The following is a 19,745-nucleotide window of genomic DNA, read 5'->3' as shown; positions in this document are numbered from 1 at the left end:
TGTCCCTTCTTCCACTAGACATAAACTCTCTTTTTCTCCCAGACACTCAGCAAAAGTTCCCTGTTCAGCCACACTCGTCTTCTTCCCCACCCGCTCGCCTTACAGCATATGGGGACAGCCTGTCCCCTATGGGAACACCTTTAAGACTTCTTTCCTGAGGAGCATCCAGCCTTCCTGGACCACTCTGCCCTTCAGAACTGACTCCGAAGTGACCCTCCCTACCAGTGTCCTGAACAATTCAAAGTCTGCCCTCTGGAAGTCCAAGGCAGCAGTTTTACTGACCCCCCTCCTGACTTCACTAAGAATAGCGAACTCTATCATTTCGTGGTCACTCTCTCCCTACCACCACATCTCCCACCAGTCCTTCCCTGTTCATGAACAACAGGCCTAGAGGGGCATTCCCTCTGTTAGACTCACTTACCAGCTGAGTCAGGATTCTGGCTTTCACACGCTCCAGGAACCTCCTGGACTGCTTCCTCAGGGCTGTATTGTATGTCCAGCGTATGTCTGGGAAGTTAAAGTCCCCCATGAGAACAAGTGCTAGTGATCGAGCCAATTCCGCCAGCTGCTTATAGAACACCTCATCTGTCTCTTCATCCTGGTTTGGCAGTCTAGAACAGACCCCCACCAGTATGTCCACCTTGATGGCCAACCCCAATGAGTACTTCTTAAATAATTATCTCACCTGATTCATTTAGATCCAGGTTGAGGATATGGGTAACAGCTATGAATTGTGGCTTCTTAATCCTAAATCACTTGTCCCTCAGAAGTTTAGCAGGGCAATAAATAAATAAATTTTACTTATCCCAGTGGATGTGGACGACCATTTATAGATCTATACTGTCAAGCCGCTGTTCTTAGTGCAGTTTAACTTCCCTCTGTGCCTGTCCCAACCCTCTCACCCTCTAGGGAGAGGGCAGCTGGCAGAAAGATGTATTTGTATACATGTATATATGAATACTTTGTTTTCCCTTTTCAGAGGGAAATGGTGTATTTAAGAGGTTTTGCATGATACTTTACAGCCTCACAGGGAACCAGAGCCAAAGCTTCCACCACTGATATTTTTCAGACCATTCAGGCAAATGGCATTTGTTGTCAGGATGAACTGCCATAGCATTTGATGAGGACTTCTATGATATTAACAATATTTCTCACGTTTCTTTATAGAGAAAAGGAAATGTCATGTGAGAGTGACTTCTCCAAAATTTTTATTGGAATAAGTTTTTTTTTTTTTTTTTATAAGATAATAGTATGAATATCACCAAAACCATCTTTTTAGACTTGAACAAACTTTGGAAAAGGCTTTGATTCAACTCTGAAAAGAAAAACAAACAAACAAACAAACAAACAAAAATGCTCTAATTTCTAGTGAAAACGAATACTTTTTAATGAATATTCTCTTTAATGAATATCATTTTTTGTGATTTTTATGTGATGAATATGATTTTATTTTATTTTATTTTATTTTATTTTATTTTATTTTATTTTATTTTATTTTTTATTTTATTTTATTTTATTTTATTTTATTTTATTTATTTTATTTTATTTTATTTTATTTTTATAAATATAGGAAAAGCAACTACTGGTTTACTTCTAACTAGTTTATAAGTTCTTATTCGTGTTTTAGATGGAAACATCGTAAGCACTGAGCAATCACTACAGACTCAAAATCCATATCATTGTAGGGGCCAGAAAGCATTTTCATGTATTTTACATAAACATTTAACTTAAGAGAGCACATGATGAAGTTTTCATGCAACTCACTATTCAACAGGTTATAATGAACAGGATTGGTACAGAAAATAACTTAATTTTAGTCAACTCACTCTTGAAGAATATTGTGGAATATCTAAAACTTCAACTGTATTCAGAAAACTTACAGAAATTAAAAGCTACTAACAGGAATGATGTGAATATAACTTCTAATTTGATAAGTCCCTAAAATACTGACTGTAAAAAGCTGAGAATATATACTGGGAGAGGCATTACTTTTGCACTCTTTCCCTAAGTATGCACTATTAATCATGTTTAGGGAGAGAACACAGGCTTACAATGACCTTTGGAAAGCTTTTGTTGATGATCTAAGTTGAAGATGTTCTACTGGAATAGTCAAGTAAGTCATCATAACATTTTAAGAAGACAACTAGCAACTTAAAAGTGGTAAGAAGAAATATTAGAAAAATAATGGATAATGATCTTTTCTTGATATGGCTCTATTTTTATTTTATTTTATTATACTTAGAAATAGCAATAATAAATGTTAGAACTGCTTGTAAGATAAAATATTTGGCTTATGCATTACTTTATTTACAGGGAAATATACTCAATTTTTCAACACATTGCTGTTTCTAAAAGTTGGTAAATAACATTGCTGTGTGTGCTTGCTACTTAGTGGTAGAAAATGCTAAATCATTTATGGGAAAGGATTTTTTAAAAATATTCTTTTAAAATATTTACATTTTAAGCTTTCTCTTGTTGATTAATGTTGGGAGTCATACAGGTGTTGGAAATACTATTTTCAGAACTTATAACGAGGGAAAGTGACCACGTATTTCACCATTATTAAAACTAAAAGCAAAATTTTCCTTTTTCTCCTCTGTAATTATTTCTCACATAGGAACAGAACTACCTACACAAAGAAACAACCCTCCACCCCATGATCTAATCAAGCCAGTTCTTTTGAAAGCTTAGCAAGAGAAAAGAGATGATAATACAATTATTTCTATTTTTAAATATTAGAATGCTGCTCAGTTACTGTGGAACTGAAGTCCTTAAAATATTTAAATAGGAAGGAGACAGATTTTGTATAGATGGCTAGACTGGCAAATCACATTGAAAGTTTTCTGTTGTTTAATTTTTGTAAATAACAATCTGTTTCACATATTCACTACCTGTTTTTAAATGTGGCCAGTAAACGGAGATGTTAATGTATAAATTCAACATTGAAATCATTGTGAATTATTTTAGATGATAAATGTTGCAGAAAATGGGAACATAGAAAATGAATTTGAATTGTGTTCCAAAAGAAATATTGACAATAAAAGAATGTAAAAGAGAAAAAATAGTATGTAGAGAAATAATATGATTCAGCAATTTAAAATTCTGTGCCTGTCTGACCACATGATATCATTGGAGATAGTGGTAGGGAATGAAATAAGGCCAAAATGGTCTGGGCCCTGACTTTCTTCTATCAGGTCTGAAATCAACTCACAAAGTAGCAACCTAAATATTGTTTAGACATCAAATTTTCTTCCTTTAAATTTATCAACTTATTTTTCCTTAATTTCTATGAATTATTTTATGCAAACCTGTTACAAAGCTCCTGTGATTGATGTACAAACTGCTGCTGTAATTCCTTAACAGCTTTAATTTAATTGTATATAATTAAGGTTAGGTAGTTTCTTTGTGATGAACATTTATGAAATCAAAGGATGAGATAGACTGTTCTTGATCAGAACAATAACTGTACAGGTCAAGGCACTGATTCTGACAGGTATGTTTCACTTCACACAGGTCAGTAACCTCACATTACACTCATGGGTGAGGTCTCATAGGCTGATGGAGGCTGAAGCACATGGTTGAAAGCCTGTGCCTGCAGCTCAGCCTTTGACTGTAGCCTCTTGCTATTCTGATGATAGCTTTTTCTAACTGCAGTCTTGGACTTGGACTATGTGGGATCACAAAATTAATTTTCCATTTGTCCTTTAAAGTATGGCTTGAATACAGGTTCCCACAGGTGAAAGGCAACTGCCTTTATCCACTCTGAAACGTAACCTCCTAAATCACGCCTGTTAACTTTAAGCCTTCACTGCTACATCACAAACTACTGTGATGTGGTCCAGTTCCATACTCTCTCACCTCCCTCTCATTCAATTTGTCTATCTCCCAGAATCAAACTATCTTCCCCTCCCCCTACCCCCAACACAAGAATAATAAAATATTTTCCTCTAAGGAGGATAATTTTATTTTATGTGAGACTGGAACTTTAATGCGTAACACTTTCAATGAATTGCTCTCAACACCATCAAGAAAGATAGCATCTCTTATTTTTAAATTCTGTTCCCATACTTTTACTGATTTTTCAGCTGAACTGTTCTTGAATTTTAACTAGTTTGTATTGCATTGGAAAATATAACAATTATTTAGTGACTTTATTAGTTAATGGTTGTTTATCAAAAGCATGTAATTACACTGTGGTCTATTGCTGGACTGGTTATTTGTAAAAGTCATCTAATAGGGCAAGAAACATAAATGTTAAATAGCAAAAACATAAATCATAATATTTTATTTGATTACATGGCAGATTACCTTTTAAAATTTATATATTTTGGGTAAAAGATGTCAACTACATGGGTGGAAGAAAGAAAGGGATCTTATGCTTAGCAGTCTTCTTTCACTGTTAACTTAGAATGGATTTGTGATACCCAGAATATTGCTAAATTACTTTGAAAACAAGCCTTAACCTTGCAGTTTGAATTAATTAGCTGATGAAATTTAAGGCTTTTAAAATCAAATTTAGACTGAAAGTATTTCGTTTCAATCAGTATCACAGAATCACAGAATCACAGAATCATCTAGGTTGGAAGAGACCTCCAAGATCATCTAGTCCACGTCACATTCTATTTGGACAGTTTGTTACAGTATGAAACCTCAACTACCGTTGTGATAAAAAAACAAATATCTACTTTGAAAGAAGATGGTGTTTGGCTTCCTTTCTATTCTCTCATTAAATGCAGATGTTTTAAACTTTCCTACTGTCTAAGGAAATGATGTGCTGTATTTTATTCTTTACAGAAAATTATTCATGATGCATTTCTCTGTTCGCTGAGTATTTCCAAACACTCATTCATATTTCAATGAGTTTTATTTTCTTCTTCTCCCCTGCCCAAATATTATAAGCAGTGGTTGTTTAAGAAACTTTTCTTTAAAAGGATGTATATATCCTTTTATATATATCCTTTATATATCCTTTATATATATGCTTTATATACATATAAATTAAAAAACAAAACAACAACAACAACAAAAAACCAACAGCAACAAAACAACACAAACACAAACTTAAAATCAAGAGGTTTTATAGCATTCTACAAACTTTCACAGTGGTCTATATTAACACATTTCAGTTATACTTGCCATAGGATGGAAGACTCCACATGATCAGAAGTGGAGGTTCCGTTAAAAGCTGTGACACATTAAGCTGTATTTACTTGTTTACATTACATAACAAAGTCATATCAAAGCAGAAAATGTGAGTTTCTTTTCAGATACTGATTTTAAATGTCCTTAAAATTTGCTGTCCGGAAACCAAAGATAATTGAAGTCAGCAAGAGAAAATTCTGAACTCAATGAAAGCTTGATGAAGAGTAGTGAGATTTGAATTTTTATTTGATTGACTAACTTGAGAAGGCAGCATAAATTTTCTGCCACATGAAGATAACGTATTGTGTTATATAGCAAATAAAACAGAGAGAAAAAGTAAAACAATGCTACATGATTTTCTAATGTTCAAAGTATTTGGAGTCTACTAACACATCATTTCACTATTATCTCTCCTTGTTTTTTCTTCTCTGTTCTGTTTTAGACTTTTTTCAGGCATGAAATGAGAGAAGGGCAAATATATGTATATATGAATATATATATATATGAATATACATATATGACTGATTTCTGGGAGCCAAAAATGTTACAGAATTAACCGAAATGTGTTTTTTTTTTTTATTTTTTTGATCAAAATTTCCTGTTTAATATTCTTTATACACAAAACATGGGGAAACATCTGCCAGAAAGCTCTTGAGAATATCACAAAAATTCATCCATAGTAAAAGTTAACAGAGGTGAATAGCATAATGACATATCAAGAATGGATCTCCAGTGCAATTTAAATACACTGCTGTGTTCATAAGCAACTCTGTTTCTGTATAATACGTATTTGTATAGTAAAATACTTGTACTAGCTTAATTCAGACAGTGATGATTATTAGGTGCAACTAACATAAAACCTTTGGGAGCCCTGAATATTTACTGAATCTGGTAGGCTGTCTGAAAGTTCTGTCCTATGTATCCTTATGGCTGGTCTGTTTTCTTTGGATATTTTATCAAATGTTGCCTTTATCTTTTTATTTAGTAGTGTCGATTAGTAGACGATTCAAAAAGAAAGGAAACTCGCCTGATCAGCAATGAATACTCTTGTCTGTTTTGTCCACAGCAAGATGTTAGCTACTTTGGGTCAAACAGTCATTTAATTATAATTCTGCACAAGTAATTCCCAAGTCTTGCTTCTCAGACATATTTGTTTGTTCACAGTCTGCTACTACAGCTGCTTGGCTCTGCATGGGGTTGAGCTAGAGCTTAGACTGCTCCCACTTGAAAAGGTTAGCGATGAGGCATGTAGGGAAAAGACAAGTTTTCCATTACTTTACTTTCCTCAGTGAAAAAGGAAGTGGCCTGCTATGTGATGCAGTAAAAAGCTGGCTTTAGAGAACAGTGTTGCAGTTCCTTCACCTTTAGAAGTTGAAGGCAGAATTGATCTATGCCAAAAAGGGGCATTAACAGCAATTGAAAAAGCTTATCTTACCAAAGTCTATTGAGGTGAAATGGTGAAATGTCCTATAGTTCAGCTGAGATAAAAGAAACAAGCTTTGGAAGCAGAAGGCAAGAACAGTATGAGTACTTTGCTTGAGAAATAATTTCTGTCCAGATTTTATTCCTAAAGTAAGATAAAAGTGCTTTAAAAAAAAAATATTTTTATTTTATTTATTTATTTTTTCTGCTACAAAATTTTCTATTATTCTCATAATCTTGCTTTGGGAAAAATAATATGTTGATTGACGAATATATACATAACTATGTATCTTAATGCACTATTTCTGTCTACTCTGTCGAGAGCTATTTTTCTCCTACTGCACCAGTTCTTTTAAGGATATGTTCCTGATTTTATTCCACCAAAATAGATCCTGTAAGTTGCAAATAGAGAAGCTCAGTTCCAGTTCAAATGGAATCATGTGAGTCCATGAGAATTATCTTTCCTCAGTAGGAGTAAAATTAAATCTATAACTGCTCTGAGTAAATTTACTTTAAGTTTTTGTGGCTTAGACAGCCTCTGGGACACAAGTACACTTAAGACTTGGAAATTCTTAATACTGAGTAATGTCTGATAGTGTACATCCAATCTGCATAGAAAAGGCAGATGACAGACTTGTAGCCACTGTTCTTTCTTACTATTTTATCCATTTTTCAAAGAGGGATATGAAAACGCTGGAAGTTCTTCCCTTTATTGAACTACTTGGATACATCTTGAGCAGTATTTGTTTCCAAAAATATTATAATGTGTAGCATGTTAGAATGGGAAGCAAAGATGAAGCTTAATGTCAGTTTCAGATATAGATACTGAGGCAGAGAAGGATGATTTCCCTCTACGGAAAGTTTACATATTTATCTATTGACATGTTAGGAGACAAGTCATCTGAAGAAACAGCAAAAATTATTTGATATGTGTAAGTTCACTACAGAAGATACTTTGATCAGCAAAAATCCTGATGGACATTGCAGAGTTAGTTGGAGGAAAAAAAAAAGAAAAAAAAAGTACAACAAGAAAAGTTCATCATGAAGAGAAAAATATATATAAAAAAATTACAAAACACAAAACTTGAATTGACATGAAAACATTCTTTTAACTTTAACAATAAAATAATAGCAACTACCTTCAAATACTTCAATATCAAATCTTAGTTCCACTAATTAAAAATCTAAGAAATTTGCAGAGTTAGCATCTAACATTGAAATGGCTTCTAATTCTGATTTTAAGTACTTCCTATTACACAGCACTCCAACTTTGGCACAATATAACACAATGCTCTTTAGCTTGGAGGTAAATCATCCCATTTGTAATTCTCATAATGTCAGTGAGGAGTTTTTATTTCTTATATTGAGGTAAGCTTGAGGGAAGTTATTGTCCTGACATACTTTGCGCTAATGTGACCTCACCTTGAGTTCTGTGTATAGTTTTAGGCACCACAGCACAAAAAGGATGTGAAACTATTGGAGAGTGTCCAGAGATGGGACACAAAGATGGTGAAGGGCCTAGAGGGGAAGATATATGAAGAGCAGCTGAGGCCCCTTGGCTTGTTCAGCTGGAAAAGAGGACGCTGAGGGGAGACCTCATCGTAACCTACAGCTTCCTCATGAGGGGGAGTGGAGGGGCAGGTGCTGATCTCTTCTCTCTGGTGACCAGCGACCTTTTTCTTTTTCTTTTTCCTTTTTTTTCTTTCTTTTTCTTTTTCTTTTTCTTTTTCTTTTTCTTTTTCTTTTTCTTTTTCTTTTTCTTTTTCTTTTTTTTTTCTTTCTCTTTTTCTTTTTCTTTTTCTTTTTCTTTTTCTTTTTCTTTTTCTTTTTCTTTCTCTTTTATCTTTTTCTTTCTCTTTTTCTTTTTCTTTTTCTTTAACTTTTTCTTTCTCTTTTTCTTTTTATTTTACTTTATCTTTATCTTTTTGTTTTTATTATTCTTTGTCTTTTTTCTTTTTCTTTTTCTTTTTCTTTTTCTTTTTTTCTTTTTCTTTTTCTTTTTCTTTTTCTTTTTCTTTTTCTTTTTTTCTTTTTCTTTCTTTTTCTTTCTTTTTCTTTCTTTCTTTTTCTTTTTTTCTTTTTCTTTTTCTTTTTCTTTTTCTTTTTCTTTTTCTTTTTCTTTTTCTTTTTCTTTTTCTTTTTCTCTTTCTTTTTCTCTTTTTCTTTTTCTTTCTTTTTCTTTTTCTTTTTCTTTTTCTTTTTCTTTTTCTTTTTCTTTTTCTTTTTCTTTTTCTTTTTCTTTTTCTTTTTCTTTTTCTTTTTCTTTTTCTTTTTCTTTTTCTTTTTCTTTTTCTTTTTCTTTTTCTTTCTCTTTCTCTTTCTCTTTCTCTTTTTCTTTCTCTTTCTCTTTCTCTTTCTCTTTTTCTTTTTCTTTTTCTTTCTTTTTTTCTTTTTCTTTTTCTTTTTCTTTTTCTTTTTCTCTTTCTTTTACTTTTTCTTTTTCTTTTTCTTTTTCTTTTTCTTTTTCTTTTTCTTTTTCTTTTTCTTTTTCTTTCTCTTTCTCTTTCTCTTTCTCTTTCTTTTCCTCTTTCTCTTTCTCTTTCTCTTTCTCTTTCTTTCTCTTTCTCTTTCTCTTTCTCTTTCTCTTTCTCTTTCTCTTTCTCTTTCTCTTTCTCTTTCTCTTTCTCTTTCTCTTTTTCTTTTTCTTTTTCTTTTTCTTTTTCTTTTTCTTTTTTTTCTTTTTCTTTCTTTTTCTTTTTCTTTTTCTTTTTCTTTTTCTTTTTCTTTTTCTTTTTCTTTTTCTTTTTCTTTTTCTTTTTCTTTTTCTTTTTCTTTTTCTTTTTCTTTTTCTTTCTTTCTTTCTCTTTTTCTTTTTCTCTTTTTCTTTTTCTTTTTCTTTTTCTTTTTCTTTTTCTTTTTCTTTTTCTTTTTCTTTTTCTTTTTCTTTTTCTTTTTCTTTTTCTTTTTCTTTCTCTTTCTCTTTCTCTTTCTCTTTCTCTTTCTCTTTCTCTTTCTCTTTCTCTTTCTCTTTCTCGTTTCATTCCCCCCCCCTTCAAGTATGTTTCCTATTTGGGGAAAAAAGGGGAAAAAAAAAAAATACCCAAATAGGAAACATACTTGTTGACAAAGTTAGTGTTAACAATAAAATTAGTACTTTTCTGAAGTTTCTTGGACAACCTTATGTAATTTGAGAAAAATGCTGTTTTTTTTTTTTTGATGATTCTAACAGTTTTCATTTAATCATTTTTCTATGATTCTAACAGTTTTCATTCATCTTCATCTGTTTCTCTTCCCTTACCCAACTACAAATCAAGTACTTAATCTGGATGAATGAAAATTTCTTCTAAATTATAGAAGAGCTAAGATAAATATGTTTTCCACTGCTACCTACACAAGGTGGTGGAGAGAGACAAGGACAGGAAGAAAAAAAATCCTGTTTGATTGTTTTCACTAATTTATTCTTATGAGTGTATTTATATTTATATAATATATTTATTATATTATATTTATTTATATTTATTATATTACATATTGTATATATTTATATTTATTCTTATGAGTATAAATCATAAAATTGTATAAAATTGCTCCATACAATTTACAAGATAAGAGCTGAAATAAAACGTATGATAGATGGATAGCATTTGGCTTTTTAGGAAAAAAAAATTAAAAGTATGGAAGAAATATTCAGGTTATTAAGAACTATGTATTTTTCTGAGTGTTCTATAGAAAGAAATCTCCCCACAGTTATGGGACAGGTATCACTTTTTATTTATTTATTTATTTATTTATTTATTTTAATGTCTTTTCAGTCCCCCTGAGTCAAAAGTTATTATTTTAACTACTTTTCTAGATTATATTAAGAATCTATCAGTAATACCATGTGACTGAAACAAACTGATGGTAAAATGGAGGTCAAATGAGCTCTGCTAAACATTCATTTTGAGCGTATGATGTCTCTGTTGCGGCCATTTATCATTTTTTTACCTTTCAGACAGTATTATAGACGATAATTACATGGTAGTTAAATTGGTAGAAATTAATATATTTCCCCTTCCAAGAAAGGTTATTTTCTGTTTTGACTCTACCATACAGCATAGAACACAAGTTTCTTTGTGACAAATTGGATACAGTGAAGTACTATATGCAATAAAAGTGATTAATACCATGAAAATAGGCTGACTTATTTTTCAGATGGATGTAGAATTGTTTCATATGTTAGATGTTAAATACTGTAGGATTCTCATATTGAGTAATTTGAAAGCCTAAGGAGCTTTATTTTGTATTCCAAATTATAGTCATTAAAATGCTGTTGGAATAGTCTCCTTAACTAAGCATTCCTCATTACGCAACAAGCAAAATGATTACTTTTGCTGAGTTCATTTTCATTCTTCAGTTCCAGCATTATTTAACATACGGCAAAGATCTCTGTGAAGCAGACAAAATACACAATAGTTTCTAAATCACAGTTCTTCTAGTGTACCAGAAAGTACACTTTTTATGAGCCTTATACAAGCAGTGCATAGAATATTCTGCAAATTATAAAAAGCTTGCTGTAAAGAACCTCATGATAATATGTTGAAGCAGACATACTAACTATCCTGTTTTGTAGGAGAGGAAACTGAGATTCACAGTAAATAGATATTTGATAATACAAGTGATACTGAAGATGTCTATAGCATACATATCTTGAAATATCTGCCTATCTCTTACCATGGGCTAAGAGAGAACAGAGTTCACACACAAACATGAAAATCAAAAAAAAAAAAAAAAAAAGTTTGTTTAAGTACATGTCATGCTAGCCCAATCTGGATGTCCAACTTTTAAATCAAATATTTGATTATTTGAGGAAGTATTCATGTTATTTACGAAGGGTTAAGATGGAGTTTTGTGGCAGAGCACAAATGGAAACCGAGTGTCCAAATTCCTGTTCCCGTACTAATACAACATGCTCATGTTGCAGTATGTCATAACTGAATTATGAGAATATGTTTAATTGTTATTATCCCCTCAGAATGAACGGTCTCCTTCATAAACTCCTTTGTTAAACAAGAGATTTAAACTATATTTTCATTGTCTACGGGAAAAGTCTTCTCTGCAGTCATTTGTTCAGCTCTTTTCAGAGAAAATATGATAAAAATCATCTTATGAAAGAGAAGTCTACAAAGAGGCTAGTAAAAATACCAGTTGTTTTCAAAAATGGAAAGGGTGGAAGAGCCACTGAATCTCTTTCTTTGTTTTATAGTAAGGTCAAAAAAGGTTGTTGTGGCTGTTATATGCATTTTGACATTGGTGTTGTGCTGTATTCAGACACTTGATTGCATTTCACATCCTCTGAAATTTTTTAAGTAACATAATATAGCAGTGAAATCAAAGGACTAAAACACAAGTGATGAAGGATCAAGGTGATGCCTATTCCTTGATGTAACTTGCTTGTCTCAGAAATGGGAAGACCTAGGAGTGAGGTTGGGGAAAAGGATAAAGTCTACCAGAATACAGCCCTGATGTCTTCTCTGTTGAGTAACAGAAACACATGAGGAGAAAACATAAGCCTCTCCTTCACATTTCTTGGACTGGTTGGTCACATAGCAAACTTGTGTATGTTTTATGGTGATTTTAATTGAAGCGTACACAACATTTATGACTGACCACAAAGGAAAACCCTCTTTACTCTATTATGTTCTAAGAGAGACGTTAGTATTTCTCCAGCTATTTTCTGTTGTGGATGATATATCTGTCTCTTGCCTGTTATTTTTAATTAGTAGGTAACCATTGCTTTTGCCAGCCAACCTGTGTTTCTGTAAAAATCAAAGAAAAAAAATCCTAATCCATTAACCACTCTTTTTTTTTTTTTTTTTTTTTTTTTTTTTTTTTTTTTTTTTTTACTGAGAATGGAAAAACTCATCTGAGGCAACATGGTAGTACAAACATCTAGGATAGGTAGTTTTTCTGTTGAAAAATATAGCTACAATTATTCTGCAAAAGTTGTTTTAGCTTATTGAGAAATATTGGAACAATTCTACCTTACATAAAGTGCTGATGATGCACAGTACCTCCCAGAAGCATTTTTGTCCCACTGGATGAAGATCATCTTTTATTTGTGCATGAAACTGAATTTTTTTTTTCTTTTTGTTTCTTTTTTTTTTCAGTTTTTACACAGTTTTTTTTTATTACTTTTTTTTTTTTTTTTTTTTTTTTCCCCTAACATATTGTAGAGAGAGAAAGGACAGAGCGGTCTTAACATTGTCCAATGTATTTTGGATTTATTTTCACATCTACTTATGATTTTTAAAGCTGCCTAACAGCCGACTGTCTATGATAACTCATCAGTGAAATAGTAGTTCAGAAATATTTGTATTATGCAGCATAATGTATTTTTAAAAGTACATTCACTACTGATAGATGTCTAAAAATAACACTGCCAGTTAGGACTGTTTCAACTGTAATAATCTTTACAACCTAAGGAGAAATTGCACTGACTATGCTACATGACCTTAACCCAAATAAATCAGAACCTATTTGATCGTGTTTTTATTTCATGTTTAAATAGTTTCAGCTTACACAACATATGAAAAAAAAAAAAAGTGACCTCCAATGGCTACAAGATGTGTTGTTAATTGCTGTCTTGGTGTTCCAAAAAATGGTGGGACAGCCAATTTCATTTAAGCAACACAAATGTTACAGGTTCCTGAAATTTATAAACCTTTTTTTTTTTTTTTTTTTTTTTTAATTCATATGATGTATTAAGGACAGAGGCAAATATAAATCATATTTGTTGATCACAATGGTTGTGTCTAAGCCATATTGCATATCTATTGATCTAGTGTCAATTTTAGACTGAACTGTAGATAAAGCCTCAAAATCCTCCCTACAAGATACCTAGGGGTTTCATGTTATAAACATTGACAGGTTGCCAAAAGGATAAAACACTGTCTCAAGTCTCCTTAAAAGGATAAATATAGGTTCCTTGTAAGCATCTTTGTATATAAGAGCCTTGTTCTTCATGATACAGGAGGAGGTCATTTCCAACTCTACCCTATCTGTGCTTGGGGAAGTTGCAAGATCAGCCAATTTGTTTGTCTCCTGGGATTTCTGGGTGATACAAGACAGTAAGGCAACTTTTTCTGATGAAAAGACCTATTTCTAATGCCCTTTCTGCTAATAGGATAGCTCTGAACCAGAGATGAAAAGTGGGAGAATCCCATACCATCTGCCTCTACATCCTATTAGGTGCTGATATTTCTTCTTCTCTAAACTGGTTTAAACATGTCAACTGCCAAAGTAATTCTTTTATGCTTTATGGAAAGCCCCTCATCTCAGTTGTCTTACTGTATGCACAGAATAACTTCACTGGAAATATACTGGTGTCTCTGAGGCTAAAATATTTTCAATTTATCTGATCACTGTTCTATGCCTGTAGAAATATTTAAATATATGCATCTCAGGTGCCAGTGGTCCTTAAGAAGATTAACCAGCCTGGGGAGAAGCTCTGAAAGAAAGTGAAGTTGCTCATGTTGGGCTTCTAAGAGGTTCAAAGTAAATGTCTAAGTCACTAGCCTCCTAAGAAAGACTGCAGAGCCAGTGTGGGGTGCTTAAAGAGTCATATATTTATGAAAAGGCCAAAGTTGACACATGTGGCTTTCCTTGTAGAAAGGAGGGGCCAGTCTTTATGCTTGACAACAACTTTCCCATTGAACATTTCAGGTGGGACAGAGAATTTTTTTCTGTGCAAAGGAAGGAAGAGAAAGACTTCACAAAGATGGATAAATTGGAGGCTGCTCCATATTCTATTATTAGCAACTTTGTAAGGCACTTGGACAGCTTCTACATTATTTATACTATATACATTGAAAATACCATTATTTTAATATATATTATATAATTTCCTTCTTAAACAGGATTACTGTATACCATTGTATTTCTTCAGCTTAAATACATGTTCAAAATCATTTTCCTTGTTAATCTCTTCTGCCTTCCAACTTATTTTCCAGTCACACAGTCAAACATCATGGAGAAAAAACATGCAAACTATAACTCATATGGGCTGATCTTTTCTGAATGTAAAAGGTAAAACTTCTATAAAACTGCTCTTGAAGTCATCATCTCTAGCACAGTGTTTCAGATTAGGATAGTCTGCCTATAGTGCAGTTTTTTTTTTTTTTTTTTTTTTTTTTTTTAGTGGAAACATTGATTATATTTTTGGGAAAACTATAAAACAGAATGATTTGTAGAGGGAAAAGTCTTGATGGTCCACCTTGTGCAGACCCACCTGTACTACCTATCCTAGTTAGACATTCCTTTACAAGATACAGAAAGCTTTTGATGGATTTCATCCTCTCTAAATGGAACAACTGTATTATTTTTTTTCCACTCTACTGTTTCCAAACAATAGAGTGCATTGCTGCTTGAAAAGGACTATTATTATGTCCCTTAGAAGTTATAAACCTTTTCTACCTGACTGGTGTTTAGGGCAGCTGAGAAGATGGCTGACTGCTGACTGCCCTTTCATTCTCATGGCATAACTATTCAAGAAAGTCTCTCAGAAGTCAGTTTTGATGTTTTGACGACAGAATTTGTAAACACGACTAGACTTTATTTATTTATTTATTTATTTTTCTGTTAACTTACCTATCTATATTTTTTCCTGGTGTTTTATTGACTTGAGTACTAGTAATTTCATGGGACAGCCCACCACCTAAATAGGACTTGATGTGAATCACAGGATTTGGAATTTGAGTGCAGAGTAAAGTACGAATAAGGAGAACTTGAAAGTTGTGTAAAATATGCCCTTAGAAAATCAGAAAAACTTATGGAGTTGGAGAAGAAATGAAGGCTAGATGATAATGAGGCTAAGGAAAAATGAAGACAAGCAGAAAATGTTGAAAATGTATCTCAACAGGATGGTGAGGTGTGGGACAGAAAATGATGGCTTACACAGGATGCCAAGCTGTTTCTAGCCACGATTAACAGGAATAAATCAAAAAGAAAAATAGATTTCATAGAACAGTTTCATGCTACCCTAAAACATAAAAAATGATGAGCATTTGTCAGGAGAGGCAGTCAATGAACCAGGATGACTGTACCTTCAGCAGTATCACTCTTATTTACTTGTCTTATGTGCTAAACAGTAACGGCGACAGAAAATCAACAATTTCCCACAACAAAACACTCCCTAATAGTCTGTGCTTTGCTTCTACAAGAAAACATTTTATTTTTTGCCAGATTAGTGTGATTAAAATGCATTTGTGGCTAACAGCTTTAAGTAATTAAAAAGAGAATATCTAGTTTTGCCTAACAATATTCAGCCCTGCACAGCAGTGGCAATTTTGAGCATACCCCAAGATCCTCGTCACTATTAATCCAGACCAGGTTTCACACGAGAGCATAGTGTAGCACCCTACTGCATCGTGATTTCCTTCCTGCACATCAGGGCAGAGAGGAGATGAGGCAGTACATGCCTTGGTCTACCCCCAACATGTAAACAATGCAAACTTCTGAACTTTAATCACAAAAGCAAAGAATAACTCACTTAGCCATTGAAAAGAACTCCCAGGCACCACCTTTCAGACATACTTTAATATTTGGCAAGCATGCTTAAATTTTGCACTTTAACCCAAAGCAACAGCTTTGTGTGCATCCAGAGCCCAAATACAATACTTTCATCATAAAACCACATTTCAGTCTGAGCGAGCATGTCCTATTCACCTCCTTTTTACTGCCTCATCTCTTGTGGTTCCCGAAATGAGTATCAAGCTCCCCACTGATTTCTGCTGATCAAAGATGGAGTATGAGCGACATGAATGAATTGTGATCTCCATTAAAATCAGCATCTTTGACCTTTAATAATCAGAAAGTGTAACATCTATTATATTGCAGATTTATGGTCTGTGTTAGGATTTTGCTGAGAAAGGTCTCAAAAGTTTTTAAATGGTGTGACTGTTATTTGTTAATATGTGCAAAATAGTGAAATTTCACTGTGAAAAGTATGTGTTTACTTGCCAGGCAGTTAATATTCTGTAAAGAGAAGGCCTGAATAACAGTTGAGCTGTCTGTTCAAATTATATTGGGGTCACAACTCACAGGGTTGGATTTCTTCATCCTTATATCAGTTTTACAGCAATATAACTCCACTGATTTGTTTTGGCTACTCTCACATGAAAGAATGAGATTTAGATCCACAGAGTATTTTGTAAGACAAGGTCTTGGCTCTCCTCTACCTTGCATTCCCACTGCTCAAACAGAAACGGTCTGAAGTCAGTATAAAAACTGCAGAACACTATTTCACATAGCCTGAAAGCTAATCACAATGAAGTGAGGTGAAAGCAAGAGCTGGCTCTATGGAAACCACTCCTGTCAAAGGATAAAGATTTTTTTTTATTTTTATTATTATATATATATATATTTTTAATGCAAAATGCTCCTTTAAAGATTGTTAAGGGAAAAATGAAAACAGAAACAAAAGCAAAACAAAACCTTCAAAGACAACAACAACAAAATCTGTAATTCCTACTTTGCACTGAGCAGATTTTGTAATTAAACAGCATAAATGAAAATCTAAACATTAATGCACTATTAAGAAGTTTATTCTTTGTTTCCTTGATAATGAAAATTTGATATCTTATGTCCAGAAACAGATCATTCTAAAATAAATAAATAAAATTTATTAAAATGTATATCATGTTGTTGTGAAGTTTCTAGAGGGGAAATTTCAGAGTACTAGAAAAGCTAAAAATGAAAATAGGAAGTGAAGGCTATCAGTATGATTCAGAAGGAGTACAAAGAAAAGTCAGGTGGATATGTTTTTATTACTGGAGTCTATACAACTGCACAATAGGAAACCAAGAGTTTAAGATCTGTGTCTGAAATAAATGAACACTGCATAGGTTAGCCTTAACCTTTTTGAGATTTATGTGCAGATCTGCCTTGCCTTTAAAGGTTTGAACCGGAAAGGACAGACAGCTTTTTGACAGATTCTGACGGAGTAATAGCAGGATAGACTCCGACATTTTCCCAGCCCTCTGGCATTCAAGTTGCTGCACCTTGTCATTCACATCTTCCTGATATTCAGCCATCTCACTTTATTATTTATTTCTCTGAGAGTTGATTAAATTTTGAAAAGTGAGGTGCAGGAAGATACTGCCTGATTTCTCACCTTACCTCTCGGTGAATTCTGCTTCTGATCTTTGTTTATCAGAAAATGTACAACCATCACAGTCCAGATGTAATGACAGGTGATTTCCTAAATATAGCTCCAAACCCAAATTTTGGCACAAGAAAACACCAACCAACTTTTTAAAATATTTATAACAAAGCCAGAATAAATATGAAGTAAAGGAACAAGTAGAATTTTAATGAGTTTTTGCTCTGGGGGTGAAACGCTATTGAAAACAACACCCTTGCTGTCAGTAGTCTTTCCTTTCAGAACAGCATCAGTACCTAGGTGGTATTATGGTTCAATGGCTGTGGGTAGGGACTACTGATATTTATTATTTAAAAGTAAGCCATCTTAAAGTACAAAAAATACAAAAGAGAAAACACTAAAATCAAAGGGTCTATGGCATTCTGAGGATCATCCCATTTCACTGTACTGTTGTGTCACTTACGCTGAGGTAATACCAGAAAGGACAGCTTTTGTTCAATGATTTAAGTGTAAAACTATGAGCTGCAACTACTACATATACGTATCTGATATTTCAAGGTAGATGAGAAATCCACATTTAATATTAATAGGATTATCAACCTGCGGTGGTGTGTTTAGCCAAACCATAAAGACAGTGTTGCATTAAACTGTGTGACATTTATTAATTCATAGTAGGTTTGTTATGTTTCAATTGGTAGCAAGTTTCCTGTGAACTTTGTTCATCTCTCACTTATTTTTATGAACGGTTGCAGGAGGCACGGAAGTGGGTTGTAGCATCACGGATGGCCAGATGACACCAAGTTTTAAATTCATATTTCCTGAGGCTGGCTGAGTTGATTTACCATAAGTGTTTTTCCTCAGTGACCAGCTGAAGTTCAAACTGCAAATAACTGGAGGGTGAATAATTCACGAACAAAACAGAAGAGAATCTTATGACTCCAAGGAAGTACTCAGGGATCACAAACAAAGGTATTTTTGTCCCATTTTTTAATGATTTCTTTGAACTCAAAAAAAGAGTATATCATCTTCAATGTACCTCATGTAGATCTGGAGCTTAATGTAGCAAAGAAAGTTGTTCTTTCTTATGCTGAGATTATTTATTTATTTATTTATTTATTATTTATTTATTCATATAATGCCTGATAATTTTTTTAATTAATTTATTTATTTTAATAGGATAGCAGTGATGCACATTTTTTGACTTGGAATTTAGAGTATTGCAATGCAGACTGAAAGGTGCACCATGTGAAGAGAAGTCAAAAGACACATCTACAATACTTTCAGGCTGTGGCTAGTCATCTACTAGATGAGATGAGTAAAAGGAAACATATTACATAATGCTCCAATATTTGCACTGGCTTCTTCTTCCTTTCTGGGTACAATTCAAAGGATTGTGTTTGATCTAGCCCTACAGAGGATTAAAGGAGGATTAACAGGATGAACAAGTAAGTCAATGGAAGTCTGCCATTGATTTCAGCAAGTCCAGGATTTCACCTCCAGTGACTGCCCTCTGTAATCAGAAAAATGTTCCTCATCTTGGGCCTGTTACAAAGGACAGGATTGAGAGGATTAAATTTTTGCAGTTAAGCAATTGTTGTAGTTTAGCCCGGCTGGCAGCTAAACACCACACAGCCGTTTGCTCACTAGCTACTAGGAGGAAAATTAACTCTGTCCTAACTGAAACCAGGACAGATATCCACCCCTTATTCCATACCATTTATGTCATGCTCAGGTTACACTCTTTCCAATACCTTCTAATTAATCACCATTTTCATCTATGATATATAGCAACCATGGTAGCGATGACATACAGTGTTATATGATAATTAACATACTACAATTCAACTCATGGGCTATTCTCACCCAGTATTAGGTCCCCTTGAGGTACGCACCGGACCTCCCCATTCTTTTGCATTACCCACCAAGTACATCCAGGTCCCTGAGCAAAAGCAATCCCACAAATGGGTTTGCCTTTTCCTGAGGCAGGAGTAGCCCAGACTGTCTTACCCAACATGTTTCTTACGTGCACTACAGGAACTTTATCCCCTTCTACAGTGCGTAACAGGTTTGATTGGGCAGGTCCAGCTCGGTTGGCAGATCC

Source organism: Cygnus olor, chromosome 2 (assembly GCF_009769625.2).
Source record: "Cygnus olor isolate bCygOlo1 chromosome 2, bCygOlo1.pri.v2, whole genome shotgun sequence".
Classification (NCBI taxonomy): Eukaryota; Metazoa; Chordata; class Aves; order Anseriformes; family Anatidae; genus Cygnus; species Cygnus olor.
This window is presented reverse-complemented; position numbering follows the sequence as displayed.